The sequence below is a fragment of the Ailuropoda melanoleuca genome, chromosome 1 (genome assembly GCF_002007445.2).
Source record: "Ailuropoda melanoleuca isolate Jingjing chromosome 1, ASM200744v2, whole genome shotgun sequence".
Lineage (NCBI taxonomy): Eukaryota > Metazoa > Chordata > Mammalia > Carnivora > Ursidae > Ailuropoda > Ailuropoda melanoleuca.
The window spans coordinates 98,766,418-98,782,700 of NC_048218.1; positions in this window are offsets into that span (position 1 = coordinate 98,766,418).

Genomic DNA, 16,283 nt, shown 5'->3' on the forward strand with positions numbered 1-16,283 from the left:
GGAATAGATTTCTCATTCACATAGTAACTATTTAAATGTGAGTTGCCTAAAGTTGCTGGGGTAGCCTTTCTGTTCTGACTACATGGCTACCATCTTTGGATCCAAAATGACTGCTCTGGGAGTCATCACTTCCCAGATCACAAGAGGGAGGAAAAGGATAACGGAGGGCAGGCAGCTTCCTTTTAGAGAACATCACTCAAAAGTTCCAGTAGTCATTATCATTCATATATCATTCACTGTTCAGAATGTAGTTACATAGCCACACAGAGCTGCAAGGGAACTGAAAAACAATCAGACTTTGTTACCACATGCCCAATAAATCTCTATTCTTTTAGAAAATGGTGAGTGTAGATTTTGTGGAACAGATAATAAAAAAGCAATCTCTCTCTATCCCTCTCTCTCTCTCTTCTTCACTCTTCCATACACACACAAACACAAGCACACACACACACACACACAGCTCAAATCAAACTTCCAGCATCTGTGGATATTTTAATGGGGTGACCAACTGGGGCCAGTTTACAGAAACTTTTCTCTCACAAAATCCATCCTGGAAAAGTCATCCATTCTGGGAACCTCCTCAGTCCCTCAGGATACTGGGGAATTTGAGATCTTATTGATATTAATAATAATTTTTTAAAAGCAATATATAATATTAGAAATGACCGCTGGCCCACTCTACCCTATAACTATTATAATCCATTAGTATTTATTTTAAATGTATTTCAGGGTTCTTAGAGTCTAACAATTCTTTCAACTTTGAAATAAAAATCACTGATGCAATTTATTGAAAGATTGAAAGGAAGCAAGGAATACCCAGAATAATCTCTAAGAAAACATATTAAATAGACTTCAGGGAACATTACTAAGAAATTCATTAAATTTAAATGTTCCCTAACCCAATTTTTTATTCATTTATCAATTATTTATCTCAGCTGATAATATAAAATAGAATAATAAATACTAATTTGGGGGTGAAGGTGCTTATATTACCACTTCAGTTAGCAGAATCATGGAAACCCATAACCACATTGTTGACTAGCATCTTAATTTTGAGTTATCTACAATGCAATTATATCTTGTAAAAAAAATTCAGTTGAAATAATCAACATGGTATGAGACATGTGGGTGGCTCAGTCGGTTAAGTGTCTGCCTTCGGCTCAGGTCATGATCCCAGGGTCCTGGGATTGAGTCCTGCATCAGGCTCCTTGCTTGCGGGGCCTGCTTCTCCCTCTGCCTGCTGCTCCCCCTGCTTGTGCTCTCTCTCTCTCTCTCTGACAAATAAATAAAATCTTAAAAAAAAAAAAATTAGCATAGAACCCACAAAAAAGACATTCGTTTATTTGGAAATAAGATCTCCAGAAAACCAGGTATCTGAAAAGTATCACTTGAGTTACCTAAATAAATGCCTTCACAGAATGGCAATTTCACATTATACTTTTGAACTTATCAAGAGTCTGTAAAATAACTGCTTGCAAAGAAGAGTGACCATTCTTCTCAACCTGCACTGGACTCTTCTTCTGCTTATAAATGGCTCCACAGGGTGCCATCCCCCACCTTCATCTCTCTTTTTACTCCATATTTTCTCCCTGGTTTTCTCACTTACTGTCATAATTTTAACCTCCCCTGCCCCCACACACATTACTGACTTCCAAATCTTTATGTCACAGCTGTACTTTTGCTAAGATCTCAGTTCATATATCCCCTTGTCCAGCTGCACGATTCAATGTATTCCTCAACACCCCATACATATCTTAAAACTCAGTGTGTCCATACTGCTCCTTCTTCTGTATTTCCGCTTTTGGTTGACATTAAATTTGCTTTTCATTAATTTTTATTCCACAATTTTAATAAGATTCTAATTCTCACACTGACTCCTGGTATTTCTGGAATTTTTCCTCCCTATCCACCAGGACTGGTTGAATTTGGGTCCCTTTTATCTACTGATTTGACCAGTAATTTTACCAAAATACATGGAAGAGTTACTTGGGGAGTGCGTTAAAAATGCAGATTCCTGGATATTTCTACTGAGGCGCTGAGCTTGGAGACAGCTGAACTGAGGTGCCAGGGTCGCTGATTGAGACACGTGGAAACAAAAGTAACCAACAAGGCTTTAATCACTTACTGCAACAGTGTAAGCCGGAGGCTAAAAAGAAGAAAGCACCCACTGACCCACGCCCCCATTTCTGTGTTTCTTCACAGAAGAGCACCAGTTGAAAGACATCCGGCTTCTGCGGTTTTATGGCCCGGAGGGCCTGGGGCCGGGAAGGAAGAACGAGGAGGAGAGACGTACTGAGAGCTGCTTCGAGTGGAGAAAAGTGTTTTCGAGGCCCCTCTCTTCCCCACGATAAGGAAGTCTTTGCAGAGGTACCTCGGGAAGGCCTCCACCAAAGAACCTCAGAAAAGAGGCCCCCCATTGGAGGCTAGGAATGCAGGTATGTGTAAGAGCATGGTCTGCCAGAGGGGGGTGGGGGGGATGCTTAGTCCTTGACTAAGTTCTTGACTTAGCTCTTGACTGTAAGGCACTGGCTGTGTGCCACTGGAGGGAGGGCAGTCTTCCCATGAGGCCCGCCAGGTAAAGTTTTTTAATTGTCTATGGTCAGTACCTGAAAAATCACACTTAGGTTTCTGGCCAGGAGCCAGATACGTCATAGCAGATGATTTTGATGCAGGCAACTTTGGTCCACATTTTGAGCACATGGCTGAGATTCTGGAACAGATTTCTTAACCGGCTTTCCTGATTTCAATTTCAGCATTTGTCCAAACAATCCTTCACACACTGCCACAGTGAAATCATCTTAAAAATTCATTTCCAAACATGTCTTTTATTAACATAAAACTTTTGAGAAGAAATTGTTACTTGCCTAAAGAGTAGAGTTTAAGGTCCTTATAAGGCAGTTGTTTGAGTTGCTGCCTACAGAACACTTTCATCTTCCCTCTTCTGCCTTTAACACTGAACAACACTAAATTACTGGTTTTGAGGGCAAGATCATGCTACATATTTTTTCTTTATCTCAATTCCTAACCTACTATGAAAATGGATATCAAGAAAAGTTTGTTAAATTCAACTGAATCCAATTCCTCTATGTAGCTTCTATTAAAATCAGAGTTCACCCAAAGCAAATCTATTTACTTAAAACCTAGCACATGGGGTGCCTGGGTGGCTCAGTCGTTAAGTGTCTGCCTTGGCTCAGGTCATGATCCCAGGGTTCTGGGATCAAGCCCAGCATCGGGCTCCCTGCTCAGCGGGAAACCTGCTTCTCCCTCTCCCACTCCCCCTGCTTGTGTTCCCTCTCTCGCTGCCTCTCTCTCTGTCAAGTAAATAAATAAACTCTTAAAACAAAACAAAACAAAACAAAACCTATCACAGTACATTTTCTCTAAGTTCAGACCTACCAATATGCTTATGGACCCTGAATACCTTTAACATGCTCTTCTTTCACTACCGAATGAGACAGATATCACCAATAGTACTTTTCTTTTAACTTTGGCTGTCAGAAACCTAGGAATTAAATTTTGTGCTGAATTTCACTAAGCCTCACCCATGTTTTAATCGCATTGCGTTTGTATCTTTAAATGCCTCAAATGGGTGTGGAAGTATGCATTACCTAAGTAATACATGATGTAAATACACGCACCACTCTCCAACTGTTTGATTCATAGTCTTTTAAAAAGCAAAATAGAATCTTTGCACTTAGTTATCTGATACTCCAAATAGTTTTTAAATTATATTTGCAGGGGAATAATGTATCAAGAGTGTAGAATTTTGGTTATAATACATACTATATATGCTTTACAACCACAGCAGACATATTGGTCTGTAATATATCTTAATGGTATATGACTCTTGGTTTTAAACCCTAAATTAGAAGCTTAAAGTTTTCCTGATTTAATAATTCAAGATGTATTTGAATATGAAATAGTAAGATATAAAAAACAATACTAAAGTTCGGAATTTAGTAAGACACAGCATAATACATTAAATATTTATATGCCTCTGTGCTATAATCAGAACTTAAAATTTTAAAAATTCTCTTTCTGCCAGCTGATATTTTTATGCCTTCACAGAAAGCTGGATGTGTGTGTGTGTACGTATGTATGTGTGAGTGTGTATATATAAATAACATTTTAGTTATAAAAATACTTTTTCTTCAGGCTCATTTCTCATTCAGATGTCTTATTATAGTATTTCCCAAGCCAAGACTTGCCATAGTACAGGCTTATAAGTAAACTGCTCTATATGTTTATACTTTTATTTATAAACAATTTTCACAAACATGTTTTGTAAGGTTTTGCACAAAGAAGGGAAGTAAAATTGGCCTTTTCTCACACTCTACATCTAAGCCATCGGAAAGTCCTACAGGCTCACTTCAAGATAGATTCTGAACCTCAGCTTGGATCACCACCTACCTTCCTGCTGAGACCCTGGCCGGAGCCACCCCCACCTTTTGCCTGGATTCTTCCAGTAGCCTACTGCTCCCCTTTTTCTGCCCTGATCCCTTTTCAGTGTTGATTCCCCAACACAGAAGCCAGAGTGAGCCCTTTAAAATGGGAGTTAGAACATGTCACTCCTCTGTTCAAAATCTTCCAGCAGGTTCTCACGTCACTCAGAATAAAAGCAGAAATCCTTACGGTAGACCAGAAGCCTCAGCTCAGCACGCCTGCGGCCACCCCTCCCATTACTGCATCGTCAGCCGCCTCCTCAGCTAGTGGCCCTTGCTCGCTCTGCTCAAGCACAGCGGCCTCTCAGGTGCTCTTTGGACCGTCAACACTCCAAGTACCTCCAGCTCAGGGTCCTATGCTCACACTTTCCTCTGCCTACCATCCTTTTCCCACAATTATTCGTGCATCTCAGTCCTACCTGTATAGAGGCTTTGCTGAAATGTCATCACAGTGAGGCATTAGCAGACTACTTTTTTTAAAATTACACCTTTTCCTTCCTACAACCTTTTCTTTTCCCTGCTTTTTGTTTTCTTCATAGCACTTACTATTTATATTTATATTTTATACACACACACATATAGATATGCACACACATTTGGGGATACATACATACTAAGCATAGCTGAAGTATGTACATGGAATTATATGTATAGTATAATTTTTATGTTTGCTGACAATCTCTTCCTACTAAAATGTAAGTTCTATAAGGGCAAGACTTGAACATTTTGTTCATTGTCATATCTTAGTTCCTAGAATAAAATCTGGCATATAACAGTCAATAAATATTTGTGGAGTAAACAAATAATTAAAACAATCAGAAAGCACATCATAGGGTTAGCAGAGATCTTATGGGGAGTTGGGACAAATAGATGTAATATTGGTCTATTTCCCTCCTTTATCAGGAAGAAACTCTGAATTTGGTAGTATAGAGCGATTACAATGCCCCCATGCATTATAGAATGCTCTTTAAGGATTTTTAACATAAATTCTACAAACTATTTTCTGGGATGCCACTCAGAGACTTACAATTTTTTGCAACATCTGAAATTGTTGTAGGAGAGAATAAAGAATATTCTTACAATAAATTAAAAAATCAAAATTAATTCAACAGAGTTGAATTTATGAAGGCACAATTTTGACTAGAGCCTAAGGTTTGAATTTGCTTCAAGACACTTATATGTTTCTACTTGTAGCACTTGTTATCAGAAGTTATCAGTGATTTGTACCCGTGTCTTTCAACTGTGCTCGCACACACACAGCCCCATTCTCACCCCAAAAGACTTGACTCTGGGCATCAGCCTAGATGCTTCAGTCTGATGTTTTAACCCTGGCAGCCGGTGATCTGTACAAGGTAGTATTGGGTGACATTTCTTCCAAAAACAAACAAGTAAACAAAAAAAAACAACAAAAATGAGTAAGCAACAGTGATTGATATTTTTAGTTTAAGAATTATGAATTTAGTCAACAAATAGAGTATTCTCATGTTGTTTTCTATTTTCTTTTACTCTGAGACGAAGAATAGTCTATACACTTAGTCCGTGTACTAATTAAGTGCATGTCCATGCCTCTGGGAGCAGGTCGCAAAATAGGAGACTTAATTTTTAGTATAGAGCATAAGATTTTAATATATTAATTGCTCCAAAAACATTAACAGGAAATGTGATGCTGTTCTTTATAATATCCTAGCACCATTATGTAGGCTGCATTTGTGATTAATAATATAAGAACATTAATGATGACATTATAATTTCTCGATATAATATAGCTAATGTTTATGTTTCCAACAAACTACCATATTTCAAACCACTTTTCCAAAAGAATTTTCTGGCTGTCATTGAATGATAAATTGTGTTTTCACATAAAGATTTTGATTAATATGTTTTAATTCATATTCTACAACTGAGTCTAACTCACATATGATCAAGTTGCCCCAAGACTAAAGAAATTTTAAAAATAGGATCATGACATGAACACATAACACACGCATTTTACATTAGAAAGAAATGAGCTTTAAAATAGATTTTGTATTTCAGCTAAAAAAAAATTTAAGCATACCTTTAATGAAATGCATACTCAGAGTATGGATTTGCTAATAAAATTTCTATTTTTAAGACAAGATGATGAAGAAAAATATTCAATTCAGAATTAGAGAAGAAAAATTTTCTCTTGGTAAACTGAAACCAGTGATTTTCCAAGTAGAAGGGTAGCATATGGCTCATAGCAGTCATGAACTGAAAACTAGTTTCTTAAATGCTTAAAGTCAATTCAAATGTTCTTTGAATTTTATGAAATGTCTGAGGATACGTTGGAAACTGTAAAAACAGAGTTAGACGTTTTTAAACAAACTGACGGACAAATTCTAACTGCTCAGAATCTCAGGTTGAAATTTCTCAGTGCATTTCTCAGCTCAAATCTCTCATTAGCACAAATCTGATTATACTATTCTTCAAAGGTTCAAAAAGAATGTAAAGTGTAGCACTGCTTCTGCCTTTGCTTTCCTGGGCTCATGAAGTGGCAATGAAAAGATTCAGTGAGAGAACTGAGAGCCACGGATGGCTTGGATGGCTTCCTGACTGCTGGATGGGCAGGGTCTGGCTTGGAGGGTATTAACTTACTGTATTTTGTTGTTGGTCTTATGAATTTAGACTGACCCACCGTTAGAACTAGATACAACCTTTGAATAATAAATCTGTTAGGAAACCTAATGAAACTATGGGTGTTTACCTGAGAATACGACTATGCATGCACATCCATTCGCAAAATTTTAGGTTATTCAAAGACTTCAGGACATACTGTCACAGACCAAAGACCATGTTCCATTTGTTCATTACAGTAACCTATCTTTTGTACCTACATTGAGCCACATATCGTATTATTCCAAGAGGATGAGGACAGAGAGAAAGAAAGACGGAGAGTGGAAAAAAAAAAAAAAGACAAATACCTCACATTCAAAAATATCTCAGTCTATTAAAGAAGACAGGCAATTAAACAATATGAACAGTACAATGGCAGAGAATAAAAATAAAATGACCATCTGCAGGAACAGTTTATATAGCAAACTATGGGAACAGAGATGTAAGATCACTTTCATTCCATCTGTAATATGATTTTCCTGAAGGGGTCAGGGAGACTTCGCAGACAAAGTGGCTCTTAGATTGAATCTTGAAGGATGAAAAACAATTTAGCCAGGTAAATGACAGAGGGGCATTATAAGGAGAAGAAACCACAAGTGACAGCTGTAAAAGGAATGGCAAGTAATTCTAGACCTTCCATGTCAGTTGATAAGTTGTTGCATATGACGAAGGTCTGACTAGCACTAATAAAAAAGGGTGGGCACGGGTCAGGTCATGGAGGGACTTGAGGGTTTCTGTGAAGAGGTTTCCATATACCCTGTAGCTAATAGCATGCCTTTAAAGGATTTGAATTGCTGAGTGAGACTTGCTTCACAAAAAATTATCCTGGTAGAGGTGTGAAAAACAGGGCTGGGATGAGAGGCAGAGTTTGTGGAGAAAGAGAGAGTGGATTAATGCCAGTGGCAGCAGTTATCAATCTGTCATAATACAGGTAATAAAAATCCTGCAGGCCTGGGAAATATTTACCAAAAAAGAATTAGCAGGACTTCGTGAGGACCAACAAAATTAAGTAACTTGCTCACGGCCACACACTTAATTAGTAGCAGAGATGTGTTTAGAATTAACTTTCTTGACTCCTGGCCCATTTCTTTCTCTATGGTCCTTCATTTCTTATTGTTTGATTAATTCAAATAGAGACTTCAAATTAGGGATTTAAAATTGCCTATTAATGTTGATGACTTTTCCTCAAAACCTTCCATTTTTCTTTTAAACAAGCAAATTTGGCTAAACACATTGTTATTGGTTTCCTTTTAACAAAAGTTTTATATAATTAAACTCGATCATTATTTTCCCCCTTACAGATAAATGAAGTTCACTAATGTCAAGATTAAATTTTGCCTTCGGTTACCAGCTGAGCCAATGGTCTGCTGCATGACATGAATGTGTGAGTGAGTGAGTGAGTGTGTGTAGGTATGTGTTAGAATTTTGCCAATTACATTATTTTAAGAAAATAAATTTCTCTGTGAATATAAACTCCTTCGTCTCTGCCTTTTTTTTTTTTTAAAGATGTTACTTATTTATTCAACAGAGATAGAGACAGCCAGCGAGAGAGGGAACACAAGCAGGGGGAGTGGGAGAGGAAGAAGCAGGCTCATAGCAGAGGAGCCTGACGTGGGGCTCGATCCCATAACGCCAACGCCGGGATCACGCCCTGAGCTGAAGGCAGATGCTTAACCACTGTGCCACCCAGGCGCCCCAGGTCTCTGCCTTTTTTTAAAAGACAGGTTATTGCTCCTACATTTCATCATGGGACAACAGAACCACTATGTTTTTGTTTTTTATTATAGAAGTCTACAGATATCACTGAATGCTGTTTACATATGACATACCCTCTTTGCTCTGATATCAGTAGGACTTTGGTTGGGAAAAGGGCGTTTTATTGAAAAGGGCATTTATTGAAAGGTCAAGAACGAGAAGAATCTAAAGGCCATTGTTTATTAATTTCTTCTGTCTTTTTCTTAAGAATACAAAATTACATTTGGTTCTATTTAGTAAATCAAAATTTTTTTTTCACTTTCTATAATAAATTGACATGTCTATTTTTGGTAAGTGAAAACAAATGAATCACTGAATTAAATTATTCTGTTGAATGGAGATATTTTTTAACTTAAGTAGAAATACTATTTTCAAAATATATTTCAATAAAGTAGTTAGAAGCCAATATAAAATCAGAACACTAATAGGGAAGGAGAGCTGTACTCTTATGGTATTTTATATATGTTTTTAATTTATCAAAATAATTACAGATTACTTAAACAAAAGTTTTCAACAGCTTCTACTCTGTGCAGAGTGCTGTGCTAGGCAATGAAGAGAAATAGCTCCTCAATCTCATGCCAGTCCTCACAGAGCTCACAGTTGTTGGAAAAACACAGTCAGAGAACTAGACAGCTGCAGTAGTTTGACATGTGACAGAATAGGGGTAATGTGCAATATCAGTTTTCAATAATTCAAGTGATGATATGGAAATAAAACTGAAACAGGTGAGAGTCTAGGCAACAATGGGTGATGATTTCTATTCTCTGTTAAAGCCATGAGTAGGATTTAATTATACTGCCATGTTGTTTTTTTTACTCAGGTCTTTTAGACCGCAGGATTAGACTCTTAGAAATCCTTCTCTTTTGTAAAGAAAACAAATCAATCTTCACCAAAGAATAAAGGGTCCAGTGATTAAGGATGGTGAACTGTACGGTTTTAGTTGCACTGCTTGAATAATTGTTCCTTGTTTATTGGAACACAGCTAAAACCCTTTCTTATAAAACTGGTGAATGCCTAGCTTCATCAGTTATCTCAAGAACTTCAATAGTCACCTTCCTGATAGTTATAAATTGAGAATTATTGACTAGCTAGCCTTCACAGAAGTATTCCTGGTGGGCTTATCAAATGACAATGGAGATACGTTCTTTTTTTATAAAATACCTGTCTCTCCAGAAAGTTTCATTAAAGTATAAACATCAAATATGAGAGGGATAACATATTTACTTAGTGTCCACTCTACATTTTTAGTCATGCATCACCCTGAGGATGAAAGGACAGGAAATTTATGATGATATGCAGAGAAAGCAAAGCTAGAAGGAATGGGTGTTACACCCATCAGAGAACACTTGATCTGGCTACCAAGGTAAGACCTCTGACAGGATTGTTTAAAAAAGATATCATTTGATATTCCTGCATGTTAGTTGAAGCAATGATACTTTTTCTTAAAGGAACTGGATTAGGATTTAGAAAACTGGGTTTCGCTCTTACACTCTAACTAGCCAGCTGGTCTACGGTACTATGTCATTTGGGTTGATTGGCCTTCATTTTCTCAATCAGTAAATGAGGGAATATCACCAACAAACTTTCAATGCCCCTTCCAACTCTTGAGTTTTAATTATCATTAAGAAATGGGAAAGCAAAAAGCTATTGAAAATGGAGACAATGAAAGTGGGAATAGCTATAAAGAATGAGCTTAGGTCATTCAAATCTGGCCTAGGTCCAGTCCCTCATTCAAGATGATTGCTTCATTATTTTGAATATTGAATATTGAATAATGAATATTTTTAATAATTCCACCAAACTTTTTCCCTGTATATATACATATGTATATATTATGATATATAAGATAAATAATATGCAATAGATCTTTTAAAAATACCAGGTTAAAATAATTATGCAAAGTCATTTTTATTCTAATTACAGAAACTTCATTTGTACTCTAATCACAGAAACTTCTGCTCTCCTATTTCTATTCAACTGGATTTTTTACTCATACCAGTAACTACACATTTGTTGTTGTTATTTATCTTAGATATTTCTTAAAGTTAATACTTTTATATCACTTAAAGCTCAGACCAGAGGGGAAAAACTGAATCATGCTTATTTAAAAGAAAGAAGAACATCATGGAAGTTTTAAGATTATCACCAACTCCCAGAACTGGTTTGTCTTCATTTCCTAAAACTTCCTTTTACATTCAATTTAATGCATTTAGGAGTAAATTATTCAGGAAGTTGATAAAGATTCATTACTTAACTACAGGGAAGTCTAAAAGAGCAGTTAGCAGCAGCTGTGTGGATTTGCTGCTCGTTTACTCCATATATAGGGCATAATGGATTTCCAGCAATTTGGGTAATGTAACATTATCTGTGTTGATTGTAGATATTACAGCAAGATATTATGCTCTTTAAGAGTGCTTTAAAATGAAACAACTACATGATGGGTAAGGAGACAGTCCCAATCTAGGAGTAAAGTTTTCTTTACAAGACCTCGAAATACAAGCAGAAATAAGAGTTTAGAAATATCTTCTTCAAGGAGGAGGACCGAGTAGTGGATTGGCAGGACCCAATGACACATTTTCCAAATGAAATACAACGCCTTCACCTCCACAAATGATAAATGTGGAAACAAGCAGATGTTATGCATACCAAATTGACAGCCTGTGTTGATTCTGACTCGAATTAGCTACGGTGTTGGGCAAGGTGGTAAATGTGGGGAAAATGTTTATATAAAGGAGTGGAAAGACATTCATGTTGCCAAAGAATGGATAATAATTGTAAAAGATGAAAATCTAGCTGAATATTTAGATTTCTTCCACCATAAAAGAGAACATGCATTCACATTTAAAATAAACATAAGGTGAATTTTGCAGTCTATGATGAATTTAGATTTACGACTTAAAATACGGTTACTACACTATAAATCTAAATTTGGGCCAGTAACTACCAATGACAATTTACAACAAATCAGCAAGGATAATTTTGTTTTTGGTTTTTTTTTTTGAATATTTAAAAATTGAGTTCTATGGAGTTCTAATGCTTTGTGCCAATACTAACTGACAACTACTAAGTATTTACTAAGTGCTAAGTTTCACAACTCTGTGAGAGAGATACTTTTACTTCACCCTTACAGATAAAGACACTGAGGAAGAGATTAAAGAAACCGACCAAGGGTGCAGCTAGTAAGTGTCAGAGTTGAGATTAGATCCCAGGCAGATTGACTTCAGTCTATAACATACAGCCTCATCCAATAAGGCCTTTGATTTCGCTTATTTGACAAACATTCAATAAACACCTCTAAGTCGAAGGCATGACAACTGGAGTCACAAAGGAACAGGAATAAATACATAGCTCTTATGCTCAGAGCTCTCAGCTCAGAGCTCTTATGCTGTTAGCCTGTCCCCTAACACCTCAGGGTTCATCTTCCACAGCTATGGACAGTAGTAGATATTTGCACTTGTGATAGTTACTTAACACACGGCAACCCAGATACTACTGCTAAAGGACACCAAATAACAGTGTCACAAGAAGAAGAAAATATGTCTTTCTGCCTCCTAAACCGGGTCTCCTGGACTTCCAATATTCTCATTTCATCTTGGGGTTTATTCTTCTAGAGCCTCATTTAATCCAATGAGCACCGTGATGTGACTGACATAAAAATTTTCTATGAAATAACCGAAAGTTTAGGAAGAATCTACTGGGAAAAACTAAGTGGAGCGGTGGGGATTTTGCCCTACTTAAGTATATTTTACAGTGTGGAGGAGAGCTGGATGGAGAATTCCCACTGGATTAAACACAAGTTTATAAATTAGTTTGTCACAGATCCACGGTTCCTAAAAGAAGACATGAGTCTCCCGGATCAGACACAAAGGAGTTTATTAATCACAATGAAAAATAGCAACAGGCATCTCAACATATTTCTGCTGGTTCCCACTTGCCCTGAAGTCCAGGAGCAAACATGACGGGCTCAGATGAATGGTTATGCAAGAAGAGGACTGCATGACAATTTCGGAACTCTGAGCTTAAAAAATCTGCCATTTTTTATAGCAAGTACTAAATAATCTGTTCTTGGTGCAAAGAGAGCCCAAGTGCTATGCAGGACTATGTGGTGCATTCTTCTGAAGCATTTTCTCACTTTTCAGAATTCCCAGCTGCAGAAACAATCCAGCTAAGTGGCCAGGGTGGAAAGAATAATCAGGATCTGGAGGTTTGGGAATACTTAACAAGACATGTAGGAACCTAAGAAGCCCAGAGCAGACTGCCGCCCGGTTATATGGGCACATTAGAAAAGAAATGGGGTTTTGTATATGAGCCTTAAAAGGGCACAGGCAAAAATTTAAACAAAAATCTTAGAAACTTTTAAACAACTTCTCTGTGATTTGGGAATGACCTGAATCTCTTTTATTCGCACACACAAAAAAGTGGTTGAATACTTCATGAAATCACAAGTGGGGGGATGTTTTTGTTTGACCTAAATTGGAACTTCTGTAATCCACACAAACACCTTTCAAGCAGCCTGTTTTCTGGAAGGTAACCTCACGGAGAGAGGATACTTGGTCTTAGATGGTAGACAGACAGGGTGAGGAGCTCTGTGCTGGCCATTGCGCTCACACTCAAAAAAATCAGGGAAATGTTTCTTTTATTGCTGGTTCTCCCTACTTCACCAAGACCTGAAGAAAGTCAATTAACTTCTATGTGCCTGTACAATGAGGATAACACTACTTGGTTACACACCTCTGAATGGCATTGTAAGGAAAAACAAGATAATGGCTATAATGCATTTGCAGAAAGTTCAAAAGAAACACAGAATAAGAGTACAATGCATTCTTAAATGTGAAAAATGGTCTAATTCAAATTCTTTGACACGGCTCGGCTAATAGAGAAAGGCATTTTTAACACTTTGCTAAACATAATTTGCTCCTGAGCATAAGTCATAAATATACTCCCTGACCATGCAAAGCTTCTCAAGCGAAATTCAGCTCCACCAAATCAATAACATAGTGCCACTGAGCCACACAAGCGCACAAAATTTGTATGAGTAGATGAGAAAGGGCTTGCTTTTTTTTGTTTAAGATTTTATTTATTTATTCATTCGACAGAGATAGAGACAGCCAGCGAGAGAGAGAACACAAGCAAGGGGAGTGGGAGAGGAAGAAGCAGGCTCATAGCGGAAGAGCCTGATGTGGGGCTTGATCCCATAACACCGGGATCACTCCCTGAGCCAAAGGCAGACGCTTAACCGCTGTGCCACCCAGGCGCCCCGAGGAAGGGCTTTCTTATCTGCCCCATCAGTGCAGGCGGGAACTAAAAGCAAAGCAGTTTAATCATAATTCTTGAAACAGTTCAGTCATTCCACCTGTCATTCGACAAGAATGCTTCTTAAGGACCTACTGTGCATCAGGAATAAAGCCAGGTACTGTGCTAACATATCAAAAAGGAATGGAAATCTTCTTAGCAGAAACCCTGAAAATTTCTTAATGCAAGTAAATATTAGCAGCCCGTGGTTTATTATTTATTCTGCAGTACTCTCTGTATTTGCAAAGAGTCAAATCCTCCAGTGGTAGCCCAGAACCCATTTGATAGCTGACTAAAGATACATTGTAAAGAAATCTCAGAAAAGTTCCTTTCCAAGGAAGAACACTGAACAGCCTAGAGAGCAGATACCTGTGAAAAACTGTCAAGAGGATCTCTAGGTCATAGCACATAAACTATAATGAGGGATGCCTATTCTCTTATCCCCCTAAACAAAAACTCCCATCAACATAGCAACCTTTGGAAGTTATACTTAAAAAATAATCCACAGACTTGAAACTAATATTCTAATATTACACTATATGTAAACTAACTGGAATTTAAGAACTTAAAACTTAAAAAAAAAAAAAAGGTCCATACCTAGACAGCATCAACATCACCTGAGATATTATTAGAAATGCAAATTATGGAGCCTCAGCCCAGATTTACTAAATTAAGAGCTACTAGACCACAGGAATCTCTATTAATAAGCTCTCCAGGTGACTACCAAGTTCCCGTAAGTTTGGTAAGTTTTGACCTAATCTATCCTGATCAATTCCAATCAGACGATAATCATTTAAACTTTCAATCTGCCTTTAGTATAAATTTATGTCAATGGAATGTGCCATATAAGAACAACACAGACAAAAAATGGCTAATGAACTGGGTTTAGTGATTTACAAGCCTCCTGTTGCAATTCTCCTTTAGCGTTCATATGAATTTAGCACACAATCCCCTAACACAAAGCACTTGTAATGAGAGAAGCAGCATAGTGCATTTTCTTAGACTGTGTTTCAGCCGCACTTAGACGTCTCTTTCCTATTCAGAAAGAGTTAGAAGGGTTTGATCTTCAAAAGGTATCTTAACCACATGGTGATAATGCCAAACACAGCAATCCTGATCTTGGCGTGTTCGTAGTGCTTTCTATCACAGTAGGGTATGTTGTTCCCCTAAGGGTATAACACGTGGGAAGATACAGGATAAAGACATTAAAGTTCAACGGTTCAATTTCTTCTAAACAACGCAGAAGATTCTGATTGTTGTTGAATCAACGGCTTTGTTTCCCTGAGCAAATAAAATAGCCTTAGCAAGGGGCTCACTGGAGCTCGGCACCTGGGTTTCAACACAGTTCCTCCATTTCTAGCTGGGTGATCTTGTGCAAGATACCACAGTTCTCTAAGCCTCAGTCGCTTCATCTGTAAGACGGTAAGGGTGATCCTATTTAACTTACAGGGTTGTTATGAAAAATTAATATAAGAATTTTGAACAGTGCTTGGCACAGAAAAGAATATAGGTATACAATTCAAAATAATCTGAACATTCTAGGTCATGGAATACAATGCTATCTCTGGTTTATTTCATTATTTTACTTCTTATTCTTTGAAATTTATATATTACTACAACTTATGCTTCTGTTCTGCCCAGAGCGGAGTGATGGTATAGACTGCCTCATTAACGCAGTACAGTTCTTCACATATATGCAGATACCTTCTTTGGCTTTTGTATTTCAATCCCTAAGTTAATTTTTAAAAAAACACTGAAAGAAATGTGCTACGCAATAAAACACAACAATGTTTATTACTTCAAAAATGTGTCCATAATTCATGTTTCTGCCTTCAAATCAGAAACATAACTCTAACGGAAAATTGAAGATGACACATTTATAACAAGATGATATACTTATCCCTTAGTCTGATAATTGTCATCAAGTATTCAATCAAGCAAAATTCTAAGAAAGGTCAAGTGAAAAGTAAGGGAGAAGCTGGATGATCAAGGAATTGAGAATGCCCAGGCAACAAGAGGTTCGTAGAGTGACAATCGCAAGGAAGACGTGGTTCTCATTCGCAGGAGGTCTGTTCTCACGGCTACTCAGCTGGGCTTCTGTGTCAGCACAGGAGCCAAAGACCTACTGCAGAATGTCACACTGTGGGCTGCACCTGGCTG